At 59.9% G+C, this 24,692-nt stretch overlaps 1 protein-coding gene across 18 annotated transcripts in view; it reads right to left on the reverse strand.

Annotated features, from left to right (window-relative positions):
* The window catches only part of CACNA1C (calcium voltage-gated channel subunit alpha1 C), a 435,155-nt gene that overhangs the window by 225,538 nt on the left and 184,925 nt on the right, over positions 1-24,692 (reverse strand). The gene's annotated exons all lie outside the window — the stretch shown is intronic.

Raw genomic sequence — 24,692 nt, forward strand, 5'->3', positions numbered from 1 at the left:
CCAGCAGAGCCTTAGCTGACAGTTTGCTACGCAGACCCTCGCCGCCCCTCTTCTCCTCCGTCCCCTCCCACCAGGAAGCCACCTCGTCTGCCTCCCGTGCAGCTGTAACCAGCTGACCGAATCCTGGCCACTCAACAGTTTCCAGATGCACGGACACACCCTGGGAGCTCGGTCCAAATGCAGAATTCCAGGCTCCACCCCAGACCTACAGTACTCAGATCTGTCTTAAGATCCTCAGTGACACTTTGGCATATTAAATTCAGGAAGTGTTATCCTAGGGGCTGCTGGGAAAGTCTCTTTCCTCTTAAAGGGACAGAGTTGCTGCCACCATGCCTGCCTCGTCCCCCTGCCTTGAATGTGAGTATGATGCCAGGGTCGGCATCAGCCATCCACAAGAATGAAAAAGTGAGTGAGCACAAGCAGGCTGGGGAAGAGGATGCAAAAGTGACAAAGAGTCTGGGTCCTCAGTGGCACCCTGAGCTGCTGGACCAGACTTCCTAAGTGTCCTGTTACTGGAAGCTGAAAACATTGCTAATTAACACGTGCTCTAAGGCCGAGCACGAGAAAGGGTCTCCGAGGAGGTGGCCACACCCAGAAGCTGCACCTCCCTGGAGACGCGCCCTGGCCGGGCTGCAGGTCCCCTGCTCCTGACCGCTCCTCGGGGGACACGGCCGGCTGACACTGCGCACAGGCACGCCGCACACGTGTTTCTCGTCCTCCTGAGCACCTGCGCAGCCATGGGGAGCAGCAGTCGTGGTGACCTCCTCCTGAAGTCGCTGCCCCAGGGCCTCCATGGGCACCTGAGTCCCCCCAGGTGTTTACTGGACACTGTTTCCTCTGCGGTGCCCGTCCCGCCTCGCTCCGCACACAGGATCCCTGAGCTTTCTTGTTGGGGACGAAATCCAGCCACTGAGCTCTGCAAGGCAGGGCGCATCCAGGCCAGCTGGTACCTTTTGGCTCACAGGATGGTCCTTCCTTTGGGGGCGGGAAAGGAGGAGGAGGAGGAGGCAGGAGAAACTGGACGCATCCCAACCCAACCTCCAAAGAGCGATGCCATGCAAAGTCCAGCCGTTCCAGAAGCGCCACCTTGGGTCTCCTCCCTCCACAATCTCAGGAGTGGTCTGCTTAGACGGTGACGTCTCAGCCAGCGGAGGACAGGCTGCAGAGCTCTGGGTTGGTTTTCAAATAACAATCGTCAAATGATTACGTTAAGCTACCTATGTTCTTCGAAAGGAAGGCGGGAGGAAGGGAGGGAAGAGAGGGGTGGGCAGGAGGGAGGAGAGGGGTGGGTGGGAGGGAGGAGGGGGTGGGCGAGAAGGGGGGAAGGGAAGAAGGAAGGGAAGCAGAAAGACCTCGGCTCTGAGCTTCCCCCCTGACGTCTGTGGGTCTGTGGGTCTGTGGACTGATTACTCCCAATTCACTGAAAGGACGGCAGTGCGTCCACACAGGGCGCTTCTCAGGAGTATGAAGGGATGGGGTCCGTGAAGTCACACGGATGCCCAGTGGCAGCGTCGTGCTGCACTGAAAGAAGCCGGACTCAAAAGGCTACGTACTGAGCGATCATTTATATCATATTCTGGAAAAAGCAAAGCTATGGGGGTGGAAACCGGAGCGGCGGTTACCAGGAGCAGGGAGGGAGGAGCAACTGCAGAGGATGCTTCTGGGCACGAGGGAACACTTTCGTCTTGATGGTGATTGTGGTTATATGATTACACGAATTTGACAAAGTTCCTGGGACCGGAGACTTCTGCTTCTGGCCAAGATGGGTTAACGGGGACCAGACTTAGCCCCTTGCCGTTAACAACCCAAACCGAAAGCATCATAGGGAAAAAATGGGTGAAATAACAGTTTTCGAGCCCTGAGACGGGGGGTCCCAGCCCGTGGGCTCCAGCACTGCCCACCTGCTGTCTTGTCCGAGGTCTCAGGCCACCATGCACCCAAGGGCACCCGGGTGGAGCCATGAGAGCCTGAGGAGCCGGGGCCGAGAGTCCCAGGACACCAGGGCCCGGCAGAGGGGCCCCGGGGCGAGGGGCGCACGTGTGTGAGGGAGCCACCTGAGGCCGAGGGAGGGCATGTTGGTCTGCGGTTCCTGGGAAACAAAGCAGCACAAACTCAGTGGTTAAAACAGCCCACGCGCACTCCCGGACGGCGTCCGCGGGTCAGGAGCCCAGGCCCGGCGTGGCTGGGCCCCGTCTGCTCTCACGGGCTGCACGTGAGGTGTCGGCCTGGGCGGAGCACCACCTGGAGAAGCACCTGCTCCGGGCCCGTTCTGACTGGAGGCAGGACTCGTCCAGCCCGCAGCCTGGGCTCCGGAGGCTGCCGGGCCAGCCAGGACCCCCCGGGGGGCCGCCTGCTTCCCCGGCCCCCAGGGCGCCTTCGAGCTCCAGCTGGTGCAGAGGAGACGCGTGCAGCCCGAACACGCACTGGCGACCCATCACCCTCCCATGTGACACAGCCCGGTCACATCCCGTTACTCTGTCATGTGTCACTGGTTAGACACAAGCCCCAGGTCCTGCTCACACTCGAGGGGAGGGGGCTACACAAGGCATGACCAAGCAGAGGCAGGCGTCACTGAGGGTCACCTGAGGGCCCTTCTGCCACGAGCCACCAGGAGGGTTAAAGGGAGCGGGGCCCAGCGCTCACAGAACGACGTCTCCCAGGAACCAGGCTCGAGGAGCTCGTGCCTCACCGCGCACTGGCAGCGGACGCGAAGGGTCTGCCTCGGTCGCAGGGGGCCTTGTCCCCAGACTAAGGGCCGCACTGGCTCCACCCAACGCGTTCTAGAGGCAAAAAGGCCCCGCCGCTCGGGGTCAGAGCGCTGGCAGCGCACACGCAGGACGGAAAGGCCTGCCGCCTCCCGGAGCTGAGCTGAGTCCCGAGCAGAGCTCAGGAACGTCTTCCGACCATTTTGAATGAGTTGAGCTTGTAAGAAGTCAAAATGACCCAAGATAAAATCTGCAATCCTGGCAGCCAAGACACGAAAGCAGGAAAATGCAACCCACAGCGAGGGGGAGAGTCAGTCCAGACCGACCCGGAGCTACAGGCGCGTCAGAGCTACAGACACGTCAGAGCTACAGGCGCGTCAGAGCTGCAGGCGCGTCAGAGTTAGCGGCAGGGACGTTGCTGCTGCCATCACAACTGTCCTGCATGTGGCCAGAAAGTTTAGCAAAGACATGAAAGACGTTTAAAAGACCCCAGGAGTCACAGAGATGAAAACTACAACGTGTGATTTAAAAAACACACTGGGTAGAATTAACGTCAGATTTTATGTGGCAAAAAAAAAAAAAAAAAAGAGTAAACTTGAAGACCTAGTAATAGAAACGACCCAAAATGAAAGACAGATTTTAAAAATGAAATGAAACGTGAAGTGCAAGGAGAACTTCAAATAATTTAACAAACAACAGAGTCCCCACAGGAGCAGGGAGCGCGGAGACACAGAAACGTACAGGGTGAACAGCTAAAACTTCACCAGATTTAATGTTTAAAATACAAACCCACAGTTCAAGAAGCTCAATGAATAGTAAGCATGAGAAATATGGAAAGAAGCTTTCACACCAAGGCATCCCATAGCCAATCGCTCAAAGCCCGTGAGAGAGAGGAAACAGCAAAGCTGCCAGAGTCGGGGGAGGGTGCAGCGCAGCGTGGAGCACGCGCTTGGCGTGCACGAGGTCCTGGGTTCCATCCCCAGTCCCTCTGTTAAAAAACAAACAAACAAACCTAATTACCTCCCCCGCAACAAAGAAAAAAGCTCTTAAAAATGAGTATTATTTTCCCAAAAGGAGGCAGGAAAAGAAGAAACAACGAACATACGGATTAACAGGAAGCAGGGGCGAGATGACCGACTCAAGCCCGACCACACGTCCACGATCGCCTTCGACGCGCACGACGTCCTCACCCCGACCAGAAGCCGGGGCCCGTCAGGCTGGGCTTGAGAGCAAGACCCAGCTACCTGCTGCTTACAAGAAGACCGTCTTAAACATAAAGACACACGCGGGTCAAAGGTGGAAAGCTGGAGGAGACACAACACCGACACGGGTCCAGAGGAGCCGGAGCAGCCGTGTCAACGGCAGGCCGAGCAGAGCTCAGCACGAAAACAAGCACCGGGAAAAAAGGAGGCTTTTCCTAACGACGGGGACCGGTCCTTCCAGAGCTCATGGCCCCACTAACGTCCACGCAGCTTTAAAAAAGGTTTTAAATGAAGTACGGTTGATTTTATGCACCTTTTACAGAGCTTCAAAATACACGAAGCTGAGACCGTTCTTGGTGGAAGCTGGCAAGCTGATTCTAAAATTCACGCAGAAACGCAGAAGACCTGGGACGGCCCGAACAACTCTGATGAAAGAAGAACAGAGCTGCAGGGGCGGCTGCCACCCCTGATTGCAAGACAGTGTCGAGCTGCAGCGACCAAAACGGCGTGCTCTCGGTGTGCAGACAGACCAGCGGGCCCACAGGACAGGAGAGGGCACCAGAAACAGGCCCACGCGCAGGCGGAGGCTGACTTCTGACTCAGTGAGAGCGGAGACAAGCCGCGGAGCAGGACAGGGCATTTGCAAAGCGCGTGTCTGGTGAAGAACCAGCGTCTGAAGCACGTGAAGAGCCGTCGAAGTGCAGGGCTAGGAGAGCAGCCCCCCTGCAGAACGGGCCCAAGCCACGAGCAGACACTTCCCTGCAGGGACAGAGCTTCTGGGGTCCAGCCCGGGCGGTGCAGTGTGGCGAGGACGGGCGGCGGCCTTGCCGGAGGCCTGGAGGCAGCCAGGTGTCCCGGCACACGGGCAACCTCTGCTCCCATCACGCACCAGCCAGCCCCCCTTTTGGAAGGAAAACAACACAGACCCGGGCTCCCGTCCCAGACCTACTACCCACCAGCTGCGTCTGCTCAGACCCTGCCTCCCATGGCCCAGGGCCTCAGCTTTCTCGCTGAATGAGGAAGTCGCTGGGCTCAAGGACCTCAGAGATCCCTTCTGGCTCCATGCGCTTATTTCTGGAGTGTCCATGATGGCAACTCTCTCCTGAGAGGGCCTGCCCGTGAGCCCAGCACAGGGAGGGTCTGAGCACCTCACTGTCCAAGGGGCCGGCTCCCCCACCGTCTCAGCGTCTGCAGTGCCGGCTCCCTCTCCCCCACCCAAGCTTCCATGGCAACACGGTGGCTCCTTTCCCCTCCCGGCCTGACCGGAGAGAAGGGCCGCTGGGCAGAGGGACTGAGATGGCCAGCTTCCCATGGGCAGTGCGGAGGGCTGGTGGTTCTGCGGGCAGAGGGACATCAGGCAGGGTTCTCTCGTTTCGTGGATAAGAGCCCCGTGAGTGGGCGCAGGCGCCTGAAAACAGACGGAAGTGGCAGGTCAAGGGTGGGAACTGGGATGCAGGGGCTTGGAGCTGGGATGGAGCAGGTAGGGTGCTGCCGGTGGGGTGCAGGAGAGGGTGGGGGGATGGGGGAAGCTGGGGCGGGAGCGTCCGGGCTGTCGGTCCATGGGACAGTCGTGGGGCATGAACCTTCCAGGAGGGCATGGCCTGCTAGACACCGCCGCCTCGGGTCCTGGGGAGGAGCCAGGCACGAAGACAGGGTTAGGGTTAGGTGCCCAGGCGCCCTGTCCCCTGCCCCCAGCACACAGAAACTGATATCAACTGGGGAGGGCAGAGAAAAATCGGGTTTGCTGGGCTCGCACTGCTGATGACGGCTGGCTAGCAGGACCACGGCTATGTTCCGAAAGCACCACAGCAGCTAATTTTCCACCAGATCAAAATAAATCAGAGAACAAAACCATTCTGACAGCAGAGGAATGTGGCAACACATTAAGAGGTAATTACAGCCTTTTCCTCCTTGTTTCACCCGCGTTTCTGCTGCCGCTGGTGCAGGAGCTGAATCGCAGCTGTCACTCCCTGTCAAGAGGCCCGAGCAGGCTGAAGGAACCGAGCCGGGGCCGCAGAGCGGCCAGCATCCTGGCTGCCTGGGGACCGGTGCCTTCTGACAGAGACATCAGTCCCACGCCTGACACCGGGCGGCCAGGGAGCCGCTTCCCTTCCCAGCCGGGGGCCTCTGTGCCAGCCAGCTCACCATCTGGGGCTCCCTGAAAGCAAACCCATCCTCTTGCTCCGGACAGGCCACACCCCGCTCTGTGCCGGCCTTGGGGTCCGACAGACCGGGCTCAACCTGCAGCCCCGCCAGCTCCCGGTGAGGTGGTGGAAACATCCTGGAAATCCACAGCCTCGGTTTCCCCTCTTGGAAAGGGGGATGTGAACGCCTACCTCATGCAGTCGTGAGAATTAGAAACCGCGCGTGTAATCACTAATCAACAGAGAAACGCAAATCAAAAGTGCAGCGAAGTACCACCTCACACCTGTCAGAATTGCGACCACCAAAAAGAACACAAATGACAAACGCCGGCGAGGGCGTGGAGGCGAGGGAGCCCTCCTGCACGGCTTGGGGGGTGCAAGCTGGTGCAGCCGCTGGTGCAGAAAACAGTACAGAGTTTCCTCAAAAGCTAAAAATAGAACTCCCATATGATCCGGCAATTCCACTCCTGGGTATGTATCCAAAGAAAACAGAAACATTTATTTGGAAAGATACATGCACCCCAATGTTCACAGCAGCACTATTTACAACAGCCAAGACATGGAAGCAACCTAAATGTCCACTGACAGACGACTGGATAAAGAAGATGTGGTCTATTTATACAGTGGAATACTACTCGGCCATAAAAAAGAATGAAATAATGCCATTTGCAGCAACATGGATGGATCTAGAGATGATCATACTAAGTGAAGTAAGTCAGACAGAGAAAGACAAATACCATATTTATCACTCATATGTGGAATCTAACAAATAAAACAAATGAATATAACAAAACAAAAACAGCTCACAGATACAGAGAACGAACTAGAGGTTACCGGCAGGGGCAGGGAAGGGGGAGGGACTACAACACAAACGACTCTGTGTCAGCAGATGAGCTGCGAGGACAAGCCACATCGTACAGCACAGGGAATTGTACCTGCTCTTTTGTAAAAACTTTAAGCGGAGTCTAACCTATAAAAATGGTAAATCACTGCACCATACCCTGAAACTAATTTAGTCTCACAAATCAACTACACTTCACTAAAAAGAAAAAGAAAAAGCGTCATGCACGTGACAGCCGTCACCTGGCAAGGATCGCCGTGTTCATCCTTACTGTGACCACAGCCTTCTCAAGTCTGAACCGAGACATCACCCACGGCTCCTGTGGACCCTCTGACAGCAACCCGGTGAGGACGTGGGGCCTCTGATGGCTGGCCTGTCTTGGGACCCTCTCAACGAGGCGAAGCCTCTTCCAGAGCAAGCCTCCTCCTGTTGCCTGAAGGGACGCTCGGCTTGGAAGAATCAGCAGCTACTTCACAGCTGAATGAACGAAGCAAACAGGAGCCGTTCTCATGAAACTGCTTGGGAGGGTCCCCGGTGGACCCCCGGGCTCCTCAGGGCCCTGGGAGACGGCTGCTGGGTGTCAGAAGCGCGGGGACGGGAGGCAGGCCTGCTGTTGTGAGGGATGGAGCAGCACGTCCTCCTCCGCACCGACCTACCCAAGCGCGGGCCCGTGTGAGGCCAGGCTCCACGTGAAACCACTGCTTGCACTGGACAGGACCCTTGGGTCAATGGCAGTGCTGCCCAGGGCCAAGGGCAGGGCCTGCATACAGGGATGTAGGCGCTGACGCTCAGGGAAGCAGGCCCCTTGCCACACACCCACCTCTGGCCCGACCAGACCCAGCCTGTGCCGTGAACGCCTGCCCAGAGCGTCCCCCGCACAGCCACGCTGGGCACCTGACGCCCAGCCAGCTGGCGGCACCACCAGGCCTCGAACTCAGGCTGGCTCGGGGCCCGAAGGTCATGGCCTGGCGGGGGGTCGGGGGCCTCTCTGAGGGCCTCTCACAAGGGTTTCTGTTTTATGCCAAAAGGGGACATACCAGCTCCAGAGCTGCGCCTTGGACTTCAAACTACAGGCGTTTTGTCCATTAGGGAGAGAACTCGGGAAGAGAAATGAGAGCAGAGGAAAATTTGCTTTTCACCCAAATCGGCGTCAGAAGCCTCAACTGGGTTCCACACACTGCCTGCCTGGGCCCTTCCAGCTGGCCACCTCACAGGGTCGCAGGTGACAAAGGCCAAGCAGTGTCTAGTGAGATGCCGTGTCCCCACGGGTTCTCAGGGTTCTGGGAAGCAGGCCGCTTGGCACCCGGCGCCCGGCGCCCGGCGCCCGGCCCCACCCCTGTCGTCTTCACCTCGCCTGCACCCCATGCAGCCAGGGCCTGGCCAGGGATGGCGATGACCGGCTGGCCCCCGGGAGCAGTCTGACCAGTGTGGCCTCAGGAGGGCCAGCACAGCCAGCCCTCAGCCAGGACACCGCTGACTACCCGGCTCTGGCTGGGTGGCAGGGCAGGTCCCACACCACGGACGGACCACGTCCTTGAGGGAGCTTGCGGCCTCACTGGAGAGCTCAGGCTGCTCGGTGAGTGTGCTGAGGGCTCCGGGCGTCACCGTGTTCCGTAAAGCACGGGGTCTGCACACGGGGGCTGTCCCGTCCCTGCCCTCAGAGAGCTGACCTTCACTGAGGAAGGAGGTATTTGATTCTGCTATGGTTTGTGCAAGCTGGGCGGGCCAGTCTCGGGGACGGGATAATCTGAAAGCAGGTGACCTCTTTACAGGTGCCCTCCTCAGGAAGGGCCTCTCAGAGTTGGCTAAACTAGGCCAACATGACAAGCAAGCTCTTGTTCCTTGCTGACACCCCCGCCCTCCCGGGTCCGTGCCTGGAGGCCGAGCCCTCGACAGTGTCTCCCAGGCGCCCCTGCTCTCCAGCTTCCCGTCGGTCTGGTGGATGAGGAAGGAAAGAGAAGCGAGGGCCCTCTGTCCACGCCCACCTGGTGTGGTCCCCAGTCCTGGCGGTGGCCATAGCCCTGCGCAGCCAGTTTAGGCCCAAGGTCCCTCCTCCCCAGCTCCAGCAACCACTGGGCTCCGGGAACACTACCTCATCCCATCAGAAGGTGGTGACAGCCCCCCCCGTCACTGGCCCTTGCGCCCCAGCACCCCTGCTGTCCCCTTATCCCGCTGGACACACGCCCTTCCATGAGGCCCTTTCAGCGGAACCATCCGTGTAGAATTCCATTTCCCACTGCGATGCCCATTCTTTATAATCGAGGAAGGTTTATAGACAAAACAGCGCTTCCGTGGTTGGAAGTCGAGTCCTGGGCTCCACTGTGTTGTGTCCAAACCTGTCCTCGACAGACAACCACCGAATGCCCCCATGACAGCCCGTTTCCACTGCCTGCAGGCCTGCATGTGGCCCTGAACCCAGGCCCCAGGACCGCTGACTCCTGCCCCCACCCTGGGCGGGCACCTTGCTCTCCACCAGCAGAGGGGCGCCGCTCCTTGGGCACGCGTGTGGAGAGAGAGCAGAGCTCAGGCAGGCCTGGCCCTGCTGACCTCCGTCAGCCAGCCTACGAATCCGCGCTAACCTCTTCCTCCGCCTGGCTCCGGGACCCTACTCCCTCCCGGCCACCACGGACTGTCCTCTGCACGTGAGGTCACTGCCCACGGCCCCCAAGTCCCCGCACAGATGAGGGCTCCTTGTCACTGTCAGTGTTTTGACCAAGTGCGAGTACTTAACCCTCTGCCCGTGACATTCCGTCCCCGCCCCCGCCAGGACAGGACAGCGGGCACAGAGCAGGGAGCCCCGAGGCCTGTGAGCCCAGAGCCGTGGTGGCCTTCACGCCCACTCGGGGAAGGAACACTGGCCGAGGGAAAGAACCAGGTGACCCGGGACAGGGAGGGCCAGCTCTCCCTCTCCCCCACCCCTCCTGGAACTGGCTCATCCTTGGCAGATGGTGATTCTAGCCCCATCTCCCTGGGAAACCCGCCCCAGCGCCGAGCAGCCTCCAGGCCGGTGAGGGCTGGCTGGGCTCCAGCTTGACACCCAGGTACTCCCGCACCAGGCCCCCAAGGCCCCCCCACCAGGCCGGGCGCTTACAGGAGACCTCGCAGGGGCCCGCACAGGGGGGTGGACACCACAAGCCCCGTCACTCCCTCCTAGGAGCCCCTGGCCTCCCACTGACCAGTCTGGGTCCCCACCCTGCCAACACTGCCCACGGCCCCCAGCCTGCCACCCCCAAACCTCCCTTTCTTAAAAAGAAACAACTGCCCGAAGCCCAAGGAGTTAACCCATGAGATCCTCTTGAACTAAAGCCGCTGAGCCGGGGCCCGGATAGTCAATCAACAAACACGGAGAGCCAGGCCTCGTGGGCTCCCAGTGCTCTTTGTTCCAGCCCCAGCAGGGATTGGATCCTGCTGGTGACCTGGCCCCCTGGGCCCCTGCCCGCTCCCGCCAGGCCCTGAGGGCTGGGCTCTCCTCAGAGGGACCAGGCGTCACCACCCCCACCCCAGTCTTTCCCTCTTTCAGAACCACCTGAGCAAATAGGATCCACGGACAAACAGAAACAAAGTGACCTCTTGCATAAGGCAGGCGCTGCCCAGTGGGAGCAGAAGCCCCACAAGCCGTGGCTCTGGGAGGGAATCAGAGCCCTGAAGACCTGAGTCTTGACCACAACAGGGGAAAAAAGTCTCTGCTTTCCCCACTCTTCATTCTACGTGCAATCTGTCCTGAGTGGAGTCAGATGTTTGGCTGGCGCTCCGAGAACAAAAGAACAGTCGGAGAAACAGGCTGGAGGCCGGCCAGACGCCAGAATTTCCCAAGAACCTCGGGGAGGAGGGGCGGGCACCCTTCCCAGATGTGCGGTGGAAGGAATTCGGCCTGGCCCCTCCCTCAGTGCCCCGGGCAGAGGCATTCCAAGCCTTCCTCCCGGGCGGGGAGGCAGGTCCCCTCAGAGATGAAGCAGTGGGGGAATTTATTCCTTCACTTGGGCTCTGTCAAGTCAGAACTGCAGCCGCCAGGTTCTCCCTCTGAGCCTCAGTTTCTCATCTCTGAAAAGGGTGCTAAACCACTGATTCTGTGGGCTGTTGTGAGGGACACAGGACACAGCAGATTTTGGGGTGGCGGGAGCGGCCCCAGCAGTGCCCTGCTGTCCCCTCCCTGCTCGGTCCTGCCTGTGCCCGAACGGCCAAGGAAGCTCTAAGGGCCTGTGTCTTGCGGGCTCTCGGGCGGCAGGAAGGAGGGCGGCTCCTCCGTGTCCGCAGAGTCCAAGGCCGAGATGTTCCTGTCAGCAGCTGTGGGGCTGCAGGGGGTGTCTGATGGTGTTACTGTGTGGAGAGGAGTGGAGACCCCGACATAAATGACACAGGACCTTTTCAAGATCCACTGAGACAAGAGGACCATGAGGAAGCCAGGGGCCCACCTGCACTCCTTTTCAGTAGGAGACAGGGGCCGAGCAGAGAGGGGACGTGTCATGGGACAGAGGCCGCAGTGGAGGGTCCAGGGCCCTCACTTCAGGCTCACCCGCTGCCCCGCAGGCCTGAGCTCCGAAATCTCCAGCAGAGAAAGGGTGCTGGGGGAAGCGCAGGGAGGGTGGTCGCCTGGGGGTGCCTTGAGCAACCGCAGAAGCAGCAGGTTGGAGTCCCTGCCGAGAAGGGACACAGGAGTCCTGGCCCTTGCTGACATCCACGTCCCCGCGGGCGGCAGGGAGCTGAGCGGGGCATGGCACAGCACGGTCCTTGCTGGGATGCACATCGCACACCTGTGGGCTCGGGGAGGACACACGAAGAGAACAAGCCTCCGCAGGCTCTGAGCCGCCGGCCGGGGCGGAGGCCGCAGCGCCTCGCCTGCAAAGGCAGGCTTCATGAGTCTGTCTCGGAGGCCGGGGGATGATGGGGGTCCCTCTGCCCGCATCCAGAAGGACCAAGGGCCTCCCAGCAGGCAGCAAGGATGCCGACCCTCAGACTCACTGTCCCCAAATCCCTAGCACTGTTGCTCAACCCACCAGGTCACTCGAGGGGAGGATGAGCTCAGCCTGTCAGGCAGGCGTCCTGGAGCTGATCTTTAAGAAGAAATCCAGAGGCTTAAGCAGGAGTCAAGAAAAAGGCAGCTCAGACAGCTGGAAGGGCAGAGGGGTCTGCCGAGAACAAGTGGGACGGATGTGGGTTTGGGAAGACGTCTCGGGACGGGACAGGGTGGACTCTGGCAGACGGAGAACACCTTGGTGCAGAGCAAAGCCAAAAAAGGCACGGTCGGTTTTAAGAAAGTTCTTTCTCGGGGAAGCGCTGGCTGCCAAGGAATCCGTGTGTCATCCGACGGGGGGAGCCGGATTGCCAAAAGGGCTGGGTGACCTCGGGCTGCCTATCACCCTCCAAACTGCTCTGGCAGCGCAAGTTCGCGTGGAGGGCGGTCGGGAACAGGAAGACGGAGGAGCACGCGGCCGCCTCCGGGCCAGCGCGTTCAGGAGGCGCCTCGCGGCTGCGAGGGTTAAGTGATTCGCCCTGGGCCGGAGCTTTTGCTGGGAGGGTCCCGTGACCCTCTGGAGCTCAGTAATGCTTCCCGCGTCCGTAAGAAGAGGGGCTGGACTGGACGCCCGCTCTGTCGGTTCTGACGCTCCGCTGGGCTATTCAGGGACCCGGATCTGCGAGGTCCATCTCCCTGGTAGCTGCAGGCTTCAAAGACAGGCCCGGGGAGCCCCAGGGCCCGAGGGCTGGTCCAGGAAACACGGAGCCCGGACCCTCCCCAGGAGCCTGCCTGCACCCCCGCCCCAGGGCCCAGCACAGGCAGCCCCCAGCTCCGGGGACACCAGATGCCCGCACGTCCATCCAGTCCCACCAGGGCTGCACCCTCCCGCCCACTCCCTGTCGGAAGAAAGGCTCTGTGCCCCGTCCTCTGCTGCCCACGAGGGCACAGCGAGGGCGGGCAGGGGTTTAAGCCCAGGGTTTGGGGCTGGTCTGAGATACCCACTCACTTCTCATCTGATCCCGGGCAGGACTTGGCCTCAAAGAGTCACCGCTGCTGTGTCTCCCTCACATCTTCGGTCGTGTCCCGTCCTCCCTGCTCCAGCCCGGACCTGTCCCTCATACGGACACCTCTGCTTGGACACCTCAACCTGACACGTCCAAACCCACATCTGAACCCGCCCGGGCTCCCGGCCCTCTCCTGCCCACTCGGGTAAGGGCTCTCTCCAGCCCTCCAGCTGCTCAGGCCCAGAAAATCGAGTCCCCAACACCTGGGGCCCAGGTGCCAGCAGGTGGTTTCGGCTGAGCTTCTGAAGGACACCAACAATCCAGCAAGCCTCTCCCTCCCCCGCCATCACCCTGGTCCAAGCTGCTGACGGCTCCTCCTGAGGCGCCCGTAACACCAGCGTAACAACTGGTGTAGCTACAACGCTGCCTCCCACGGACCAAGCGCTCAGTAATGCTCTGTTGAGTGAACGTAGCCCCCCTACCCGCAGGCGCCCCGAGAACACCCCAAAAGCAGAGCCAGAAGCCACTTCGCAGATCCATCCACAGCCGCCACCCTCCCCCACCCCCCTGACGTCTGGTCCCCCACTTCAGACGCCCCCCCCACCCCGACATGTGATGCCTCCTCCAGCACCAGACTGACCTGCTCTGACCTGACCAACACGGATGCTGGCCTGCTCCGAGGTCGGGCGGTGGTGCAGGTCAGTCCCCGGCCCCGGCCCCCGCCACATCCTCATCCTCTGTCTGCACCCGCCCCGCAGGTGCTAGAGACGCAGGTGCCAGCCACGTGCTCCTGCAACCGCAGGCTGCAGCCGGCACTTGGATGGGTCGCCGTTCCTCTGCTTTTCCCTTGGTGGGAGGAACAGATTGGGGACTGAAAACACACCAGGTGTTTAATAGATGGGCAGTGGAAAGGGTTTCCAAGCCGTGTGCCAACCCAGCAGCTGGCGGCCGCTCAGCCCCCCACCTGCACCACGGCTCTGGACTCAGAGAAAGGCCACGAGAAGGGGCTGGGGCGGCAGCTGACCGCCATGTGGCGTGGAGCCTCCTGATGAGGACAGAGGCTGCCTGTCCCCACACCGACCCCTCTCCAGTCCGAGGCCTGGGCCTAGCAGGGCTGACGCCCCACGGGGCACCAAGAAGACAGACAGACAGGCGAGCTGATGGACACAAGGGCTTTGCCTCTCAGGAGGAAGGGTGTCTCTGATGCCCACGGAGCCCACAGCCGGCCCTGCAGCCCAGACCGCGTCCCACAGCCAGAAGAGCCGTCCCACAACCGCCTGGAGGGCCCATCCATGTGCACAGACTGCCTCCGAGGCCGTCCCCTCGCCAGAGTGGCGTCACAACCGGAGCTCATCCTTCCGTGCTCACCACAGGCAGGGCAGCCGCCAGGAGCGTGTCGTGAGGGTTTAACCCAGCGGTTCCCAAAGCGTGTCCCCGGGAACCCTAGAAGGAACCCTAGAACCCACGTGTCTTTGAGCTCAAAGCTGTTTTCATAATCACGTTAAGTTGTTACTTTCCCTCTTTGATGCTCTCAGAACGCGTTTCCCAGAGGCCACGTGGCAACCGCGTGACACAGCGACGGTGACCGCAGAGTCGGAAGCTCCCCGACTGCCGTTAGGCCAGACACCAAACACACGTCTTAAAAACGTAAAGCAATGTCACGCTTCTCACTAAGCTTTCCTTTTGTTTTGGAAAACGCTTTTCCATTAAAAAGGTGTTATTTCTGTTAATCCCTCGTGGGCTTTCTTTTTACAAATAAGGTTTTAATTTCTGTAAACGCTGGTAGCCATAACCCACAGACGTGAAAACCCTTTGGAGTCCCTGTCCTGAGACCAAAAGCGCTGGGAACCGCTGCATGAACGCATCCAGTTCTCAGAGCAGCCCCCCGAGCTGTGTGCGGTTACGGCCCCGTCTCGGTGAAGGGAACACTGGGAGGAGACGGTGCGGCCAGGATCACAGCACACAGGCCGTCGAAACACCCTGGAGCCCAGCTCCCCCCGAGCCACGTCCACACGCTTGGCCAGTACGTGGCACTGATCCTGGGACCGGCCCTGCCCTCCCAGGGCTGGACCATCCACGCTCCCCCGCCAGACCAGGTCGGCCCGGCCCCACGCAGGCAGGCAGGCAGGCCCAGCGCAGCAGGGCTGACCACCTCGCAGAAAGCAGGCCGCCCACTCCCCTCTGGCAGGTGCGGCTGTGGGCCAGCGCCTCTGAGGATGCCTCTCCCCTCCAGACACCGGTGTGCGACCTGGGGATGCCGGCGGGAGGGGGCTTCTCTGAGTGTGACAGTGAGAACTCCCGAGAAAGCCAGAACTTGAATCTTAATGCCTTTACTTACGACTTTCCTACCAATTAAAAAAAAATAAATTGACTAATTGTTAGTGATAAAATGTTTAACGAGTACAGCACTTGCTCTCAGTTATAGAGATACACACCCAGATCGGACGCGGTTCTTCACCCAGTGCCGCGGAGCAGCTCCTGAGGGGGTGTGTGTGTGTGTGTGTGTTTAGGACAAGGGTATTAGTTTTCCTTATCGTGTCTTTAATTTGCTCAGAGACGTCTTAACTCCCCAAATGAAGACATGCTCCCAGCTGGTCTTGGAGGTCATTTTAAGCCAAGTGGCCACAGCTCTAGCCCGTGTCAGAAAACCTGGTGGGCTCGTTAGAACAGAAATGATCGGGTCCCACCTGGGGGCTCTGGTCTGTCATCTCGGGCACGGCCCCAGAATCTGAAGTTCTAATAGGTTCCTGTGTGATTTTCGAGGTTGCTGGTTCAAGACCACATTCTTGAGACCAGCTGCTCGAAGCTACCTTTCCTGGCATCTCCGTGGCCCCTGACATTTTTATTTTTCTTTCCAGATGGAAAAGAAAAAAACAAAGAAGGAAATACTGAGCTACCTGGCTTCCCGCAGGCTCGGGTGAAGCACGTGTAGGGAGGAGGCGCCCTGGTGGGTAATCACGCTCTGTCACTGGTGTCTCCCCATGACCCTCACTGAGTTGGGGGATTCAAAAGCACCCACAAGTTGATTTACATTGAATTCATGGCATTATTTTATTAATCCAGCTCTCAAATCTACTTTTTCAAAGGGCTTTTTGCCTCTTTACCTCTCCTCTGAAGACTTAAAAAGTCGTTTCAATGAAACAAAACTAAATAGAATTTGAAAACAAAACAAAATACGGTGACTTCCTCTTAATTAGATGGCGCTTACGCATCTGCAACAATAAGTAAGATGGAAAAACTTCAGTCTCTTAAAAGCATGAATCCCGTGGAATTGAGATGGAGGAGACTAGAGTGATGGCTGGCCGTCAGGAGGAGGCAGCCTGCACCAGTGGAGATGGGCTGGGGCTGGACCCGGGCCCACACGAGGCCCAGGACCATGCTGAGCAGCATGACAGGCTTGGAAAAATCTCTTAATTTCTAGGGACCTCAAGTTCCAAGTACGTAAGATGAAGATGTGGTGTCTTCCTCAAAAGATGATCATGATAGAATTAAAATTATTTGTTCGGGGGGAGGCCATAGCTCAGTGGTAGAGCACGTGCTTAGCATGCACGAGGTCCTGGTCCCATCCCCAGTACCTCCATTAAACAAGCTAATTAATTAATAAACCCAATTACCTGCCCCTCTCTGCAAAAAAAAATACTAATTTTTAAAAACCTCAAAACTTGTTTTATCCACATCATTTTTTTTAAAAGGACTTGAGAGTTTTTAAATCCCACATCTTAAAAAAACACAAAACCTGAAGCAAAAATGACAACTGTCTAAAATCAATAAGTAAGATATCAAATAAACATGCGCGCCGACAGCAGGACAGCAGCATTCTCCCGACCGGTCAGAAACGCCGGCCTAAGCTTCCTGGCAGTTACGCGAAGGAAATTATTATAAAACTCTCATTATCTCGTTAATTGAGAGACGGGAACAAACTGATTCTTCGAAGCCATTAGATGAGATAACAGACGTGAAAGCTTTTAGTAAATGACCAGAAAGAAGACGTCGTCATTACGGCTCAGGGCACGGGGGAGGCGTGCGCTCACTCACAGGTGGGGTGGGGGACCCCAGACTCATCGGGGGATGGGGTTTCATGCAAAGAGCCCAGCTGCACCTGCCCTGCCCTCTCGTCCCCTGGTCGGATTCTCGGAGGTCCCCACCAGGACCAGGAGGCATCTCCATCCCGGGGTCTCACAGGAGAGAGTCGAGAGTATGAGGTCCCACTGGGCCACAAGGCAATGCCGGTTCTGCAGGTCAGATCCCTTACGGTTGAGCCTAAGGGGAAGCCTGAATGCAGCGGAGGAAGAGGAACAGCGAGGGTGGAGGACACCCGGCTCCGAGGCCCTCTCTGCGGTTCTGACAAGTGTGGAAGTCTGAGGGCGACAGAGGCTTAACCAGCGGTGACCCTCATGGCCCGAGAGCCTGGGCGCGTTTTGGAGGAGAAGGGACTGAGCTGGGGGTCCAGTCACCACACCAGCCCCTCCTCCCAGGCCCCCGGGTACCTGTGCTCCCAGACGCTCTGCAGACGGGGTGGCCACAGGCAACCCCTGGCCAGTGGGAGGTTAGTGGTGGCGAGAGCCCCCACTTCCAGGCCTGGCCCTGAAAAGCCACCATCAGCGTCCCGGCTGGTGAACCCCGAGCTGGCCGCTGGGTGCTGGCTCTCAGGGAGGTGGGGACACACGTGACCAAGGCGGCAAAGCCCTGGCCCCTCGGTAAACAATGAGCAGGGCCACCCGAGCCCCCGGGGGGACCGACGTGAATGGTTTAAAACTCACTGTGATTTCAGGGTTCAGCTGTTAGCACGGCTCGTGTAAGAGAGGAACAGACGGAGGACCTGACTCCTGTGCTCGGGGGAGAGCTGGACTCAGGGAGAGACGGCCATTTGCTATTTAAACAGACAATGTTCTGGTTCCCAAGCTGGTGACACCTCCCAGGCACCTGGACAGACTCCCCTACACGCCGCCCCCGTCTCTTGAATTTTCCCAGGGTAGTTTTTGGCTGCTTTGTAGGCAACGACGCTGGTCATCAAATCGGAATCAAGAATGGGGCTGCGACCCCGCCCCCAGCATCCTCCTCGCAGGGTGCGCGGCCTTCATCTGCTCTGTGTCCTGGCCCCGATCCTGCACCATCTGCTCCTCACCTCCAGCTGGTTCGCTGCTGCGTTTCATCAACCCAAGAACCCTGCAGGCTCGTGGGGGCTGAGATGAAAGCATTTAGGTTTCCTCTCCGGACAGCGTGGAGTCGGGCAGGTAATGAGCCCCATCAACACTCGAGTCCATTTGCCTGGATAAGTCGTCTTCCACACGACGCGGGAAGTGGGGAGAGGGCCACCTGCCCAGCGAGACGCAGGAGGCTGCACCTGGCAGAACCGCTCCATGCGTGCCCGCACTTCACGCGCAGACGCTGGTGGGGGAGCGAGCAGGTCTCTTCTCTGCGACGAGGGGCGTGGCCAGCTCTCCAACTTTAACGCACAGGAACCAACTACCAAGCTTCCCGACAATGTGGCTTCCTGGGCTTAACCCCCACGTTCTGATCCTGTAGCTCTGGGGTGGGGCCCCGGAACCTGCATTTAGGACGCTGCTCCTGCCCCCGCCCCAGTTCCCACACAAGGGGCAGGAAACCCCGGTGTGAGGTGAGGCCACGCCCAGGTCCCCCCGCTGAGGGTACCTCCCAGGCCTCCGCGCCGCCGCTGGGCCCACAGGGGAGCTAGTGCGCTCTGCCCCAGGCCACTCATCTGCCAGACTAACCCCAAACACTGTCCTTCCTCCCGAAACAGGATGGACCAGGTGACCCCTCTGTCCTCTGAAGGCCACTGCTCGCTGTCACACCCGGGCAAACTGGGAAGTGACCCCCCGCCACAGCGCCGCAGCCCCATCTGCTCCGAGTCCTACTCGGCCTCCTTGGATTGGCACGTCCGGCTCGCGCTGCCAGGGACCATCTGCACCCCGCGCCTCCCGACAGCCCAGACTGGCCCTCTGCTGGTGCAGATGGGCAGGCGCCAGCGAGCACACCCAGCCTCGGGGGGTCCCACCGTCACACCCTGGGGTGGCTCCCCACAAACCCCGCACCTGGGGGTGCTTGCTTTGTTTCTGGGCACAACTCTGAGCGCTGCGTTCCCGAAGCTTACTCGCGCTCTTGGTAGTCAGGAGAGCAGCAGGTAGCGGGTGTCTTTACCCATTTGCAGATGGCAAACAGAGAGGGGCTCTGACTTGCCCAAGGTCACACAGCAGGCTGGCCGTGCAGCCGGAGTGCAGCCAAGCTCTCTGCATCCAAGCGGCCTGGGGCACAGAGTCGCGGCTGCTCTGATTCGGCTGTCGCTCCGTCGGAACAGCATCCCGCTAGGCTCTGCCTCCCCTCATTTAAAGAGCCTGAAGGGCGAGCCGTCTCCGGGGACCACTCCCCCACTGCCTCTGGGTTCCAGCGCTGGCCTTGTGCTGGACACGCACAGGAAGTGAGCGGGTGTGCATTCCAAATTGGGAGAGAAAACCGTATGCTCATACAGGAATCTCTGGCTACTGTCTCTGGACCAGCTCGATCTTTGCTTTAAATAACTCGGCCAAACTCAGGACTGCCCAGGGGAGGCCAGCGGCCGACACCCCAGGGCTCATCGCGGCCGGCTTGACAATCTAAGCGACCAAGCCCATCCCGCCTTCCCAGCCCAGGCCCTCTCACTTCTCCCCGCTGGTCTGAAGTCTTCCCTCCCCAGTGGTTCCCTCCCTATGAATCAGGGATGAGACTTTCCCATTATCTTTTAAGCTTGTAAACTTCTCTCAACGAGATAAAAGTGGCCTCAGTCACAGCAAGAGGGGCGCGTGTCAGACGTCAGCGGGAACCTCTGACACCAGTTGCTCCGGCAGGACACAGGCCGCCGAGGCTGGCGAGCTGGCGTTCGCCGCGTGCGCACGTGCGGCACTTCGACTCCTCAGCGCCCTGCGGCCGGGCAAGCGTCTTTGTTTCAGAGACGAAGAAAGAGGGAGATGGTAACTTTTCTGCAGCACAAGTCCTCAAAAGGCAGGAGGCACAGACGCAGGTGCTGGTGAATTCAAATAGCGCTCTGGGGGAGGAAAGGGTCTGCAGACGTCCCCTTGTCTCCTCTGCGCCCGGAGCTGCTCGCGAGCCTTCCACGTGCACAAATCAGCCATCACGGAGCCCCCAGCCCTGGGTGGTCGCCGAAAGGTAACAGTCCTTTCTTCCCCTTAAAGTTCAGAACCAATTGAAAAATAAAACATAGGAGGCACAGACTGAAATCCAACTAAAAGCTTTATTACACACCAATTCTAAACAGGAGGACACGGCCTAGGTGTGTGGTTACAAAGGGCCCCTAACAGCCCAGGATTAACCTCCTTGCTCAACCGGAAAGTGGGACCATTCTGGGCTCTCCCTACAGGCCAGAGGCAGCCGGGCACCTGGCGAACCTGCTTTGCGTTTAGATTCAAGAGAGTCCCCGGACGAGCTGAGCCAAACTCCCAAGTCAGAGAGCTCAGTTCTCCTGGGCTGGGGTCAAGGGCAGAGCAGACCCTCCAGGGGTGCAGGGGACACTCCCTCCCCCACCCGTGGTGACACCAGGCGTTAGAAGTGTCCCCTCTGGGTGGGTCACCAAAATGTACATGGGGGCGTGGCGGTAGGAGTAGTGGAACCCACAGATGCGACAGGGGCGCCCTCTCCACGATGACACGGGAGGCCTTGGGAAGCAAAAAACAAACGGAGAAGAACAGGGGCTCAGAAAGAAGACTGCACGCAGCTGCCCGGGCCAGCGCCGGAGCCGGCCTGGAGCTGCTCGGGGAGACCCTGCGTAATCCGCAGGACAAGGAGGGCAGGGCACCAACCCCACGGGAGCCCACGCCCGCCCGTGGCTCTCGCCCGTCTCCTCCGTCTGCCCTCCCACCTCCCACCCACCTCCTCCCCCCTCCCCACTTCGGCCCACCCCGAGCCCCAGACATCTCTGCACGGAGCCAGCGCCGATGACTCGGAGAGGCCCTTGACTGTGGCCAGACCGTGGAGGCCACGCCAACGACACCAGCCCTTTTTTGGACTTTCTTTTCCAGGCGGCCCGAGTGTTTACACACTGGGAGCAGCCCCACAGGGGCTCCCGGCGCATGACACATCCCCGTGAGCCGCCGGCTCCAGCGGAAAAAGATCACCATTGCTGGGGCCGCAGCGCCTGCTTGGCTGCGGCGGGAGCAGTGGGCCTTTCTGAACCCCAGCGGACACCCCACAAACGACGACAGACATCACAGCAGGGGGACGGAGGTGGCGTGGGCCATCCCGCCAGCCACTTCCCGTCGCTAAGCGCCCCCGTCCATCCCGCACAAGGATGCACGTGCTTCGTGCTGAGCAGCTGCGGGCCGGACCGGAGGACGGATGCTCACGCCGCGGGGTCGCAGGGACAAGCGGTGTCCTGAGCCTGTTTCACAGACGCAGAGACCGAAGGCCAGAGAAAGGGGCCAGGGCCAGCGGGAGGCCCCTGCTCTCACCCCAGCTCCGATTCTGCCTGCTCTCCCGAGAGTTCCCGCCTCACAGGGGCTGGGAAGACTCGGTTCTCTGACGAGCTGCAGGGCAGCCATTTCTGATTATTTGTGCAAGAGAGACACATAAGCAGAGTATTCTGGTTGGAAAGCGACTTCTCGTTCCACCTGCCAGAAGTCGTGTGGGTTCATTCACATGGCCCAGCCGCTGGGCTCCCTGCGACGGGAAGGTCACGGCGGGAGCTCCGGGGCTGCGGCCGCTCCACGGGAGCCAACACCCACCGTCCGGCCGTGTCACCGAGCTGCCTCGACCTCCCTGCTGGTGCCGCCCAGGAGGGGGCACCACTTAGGGCGCCTGCTCTCGTTGTGAGGGCTGTCACCCCGGCCCAGCTGCATCCTCCCCATCGCTGAGGCCGGGTGGTTTCGCAGCCCACCCTCGCCTGTCCTCCGGTGCTAGGGACGGTCAGAGGAAGCATGCTCCCCTCGCTCTTCACCCCCGTGACCCTGTGATGCCGCAAACTGTCCTGGACTCTCCTCTGCTCTTCAGAAGCCTCAGGGATGATCTTCCACCCCCCAGACACGGATGAGACGGGCCCTCGGCAGACACCAGGCTCCAGGAGACGCACCGTCAGCGCCTCGGGGAGGAGGAGAGAAGGGTGGGGACAGAGGGACAGACGTGGCCCGTCCCCGAGGAATCTGCAGAAGGCTGGGCGGTCATCTCTGTGTGGGGCCAGCAGCAGGTCTCAGGCCTGGCCCCACCTTAACAGCTGGTGAGGGTCAGAGCCAGGATTCAACAAAGGCAAACTGGGCCCACGGTCTGCCCACCTGGCCTCCCTGCTGGCGCCCCCCCCCCAGCACACTCATCAGGGCGCCCCCCCCCCCCAGCACACTCATCAGGGCGCGTATTAACCCTTGAATGAAGCGAGATGCCCAGCCAGGGTGACAGCAGAAGCCCAGCTCACTGCGGCCGAGCGCACGGCAGCCCTGTGCCGGGTACCACGGGGCCTCCTGTCACAGACGGAGACGCTGAGGTCAAGAGCTGCAGGCACCCGTCCAGGGTCGCAGGGTCAGCGACCCTCAGGCTGCGACAGCCTGCCCCTCGGTCCAGACCCAGGTCGCCCAGGAGGCCGCAGCCGGGGGGCTGTCTCTGCCCCTCGCTTGGTCCTCTTCTCCGCTGTCTTGACGGTGGAGGTGGTGCTGTCTGTCTGTCTACACCCAGTGAGGCTTTGGAGGTGTGAGCACCAGCCCAGCCCCCAGAAAGGAGGGGCCTTTGTTCCCCCTCCAGCCTCGCCTCCGGCCGGTTCTGGACGTCACTCAGCAACACGCAGCACCTGTCAGTTTCTAGGGCACCATGGGCTTAGCATCTCCCTTGCAGTCAGCTAGCTGAAACTGTGTGGAGATGGACCCTCGCCTTCACCACGAGGAGGGACGCGCCCCTGGGGCCTGGGCCCAGCGGTGGAGGAACGTCCCCGGGAAGGACGGCACGGCGACGCCCAGCATGCCCGCCGTGGCTGCGGGCTCCTGTGCTCCCCCCCTTAGCTGGTCAGGAGTCGGGCCGGGGAGAGGCTCAGCTCACCAGCTGCGCTGTGAACAGTCGCTCAGCCCGGCAGGGGAAGCCAGGTGCCATGGCCTGAATGTGTGTCCTCCCAAAGCACCGACACGACGGTCCCCGGAGATGCCGCCGTGGGAGGTGACTAGGTGTAGATGAATCAGGAGGGGCCGCTGGTGGGATCAGTGACCTTGAAAGCCAAGGAGGAGACACTGCAGCACCCGTCTCTCCACACATGCGCGCCAGGAGAGGCCGTGTGTGCACAGCGATGGGGCGGGGGGGCGTCCACATGCCAGGAACCAAGGCCACCGGCTCCTTGAACTTGGACGTCCAGCCTCCAGACCATGGGAGACACAGGTCTCGGGGTTAAGCCCCAGCCAACAGTGTCTCGTTACCGCAGCCTGAGCGGGCCAAGGCGCTGGGCCGGGCAGAGACCTGCCGTTCCGTTACTTAACACAACGTGCAAGCTAAGCCTGCCCATGGACCTGTGTTCTGCCTGGCTTCCCCCTCAATAGAAGAAACACACACACACACACACACACACACACACACACACACTTACACACACACGCAGAGAACTTTTAAGTTAAAAAAGCCTGAGCGGATAAATAACCCAGCTCAATTTTGGAAACAACTATTTTTTGGAAACAACTATTTTTTGAAAACAGAAAAGACGTGTGTTTCACTGGCCTGCAAAGTCCCTCCGCCATCTGCTCACTTTCCACTGGGGTCACAGCACCTCCTCCTTCCCGCGAGGTTTTTCGCTTTGTTCCTAAAATCCAAGTTGTCGTCCCCGCCCCCGGGGACGGGGAGGAGCAGCAGCAGCGCAAGGGTTATGTGAAGGTGACGGACAAGCACGGGGAGAAGCACGAAGAGGCTCGGCAGGAACTCGGAGCCGGAGGAGGGGCGAGATGGCGCGTGAAGACCTAAAATGTCTCAGCAAAGACTGCTGTCCCTTTGCAAAGTCGTGCCACCACCTTCCGCAGGGAACTGAGGGACCCAGGAGTCCGGAGCCCATGCTGGCTGCGCCCCAGGACGGCCAGGAAGCCCGGAGCCCAGCCTTGGGGACAAAGTGCCCGCCAGCAGGACGAGGCCTGTGGTCACGGGCCTGTCTCTGGGGACCGTCCGCCACAATGGGGCACTATGTGCTCCCCCCACCCTCGAGTTTCCCAACAAAGGTTACGCCTGATTGTGGCACCTGCAGGTTTAGTTAATTGAACCCACCAGGGAACGGAGCCCAGCGACAACAGAGCCTCAGACTCACGGGAGAAGGGCCTGCGGTACTGGCAGGACGGGGCTGCAGGGGTGCTCGCATCCTCCCGGGGACCCACGAGGCGCTCCGGCTTCCAGGGAACGCAAGCCGGGGCTCGGAAAGCGGCCCACCACCCAGCAGTTCTAAGACAAGAGTACCATTTGTTTCCGGAATAATCAGGGTGAGAACCCAAAAAGACAAACTCAGAACTAGACCGAGATTTTTAGGGGTCAGGACAGAAGGAAGGAAACTGATGCAGCCTTTCTTACTGACAGCCCTAGATTTTCCTAATTTTGAGGGAATTTTGGTCCTACATCAGGGAGTTACCCAGGGCGCGTCCCACAGGCACCATGAGCGGGTGCCTGGGGGCGGACAGGGAGGGAAGCTGCCAGGAGGACACACCCTTGAAGAAATCAAATCGCATTTCCTGGCGGCAGGGTCACAGACTTCAGGACTCGCCCACCCCAGGCTGCATGCCGTGCGTGGTCACCACTCCCACCACCGCCACGATTCCGGGGCAAGAACGGAGCACCTCCTGACAGCCCCCGGGCCGGGGGTTTGCTGTGTCAGGGGCACAGTCATTCCTGGGAC

The sequence above is a fragment of the Camelus bactrianus genome, chromosome 34 (genome assembly GCF_048773025.1).
Source record: "Camelus bactrianus isolate YW-2024 breed Bactrian camel chromosome 34, ASM4877302v1, whole genome shotgun sequence".
Classification (NCBI taxonomy): domain Eukaryota; kingdom Metazoa; phylum Chordata; class Mammalia; order Artiodactyla; family Camelidae; genus Camelus; species Camelus bactrianus.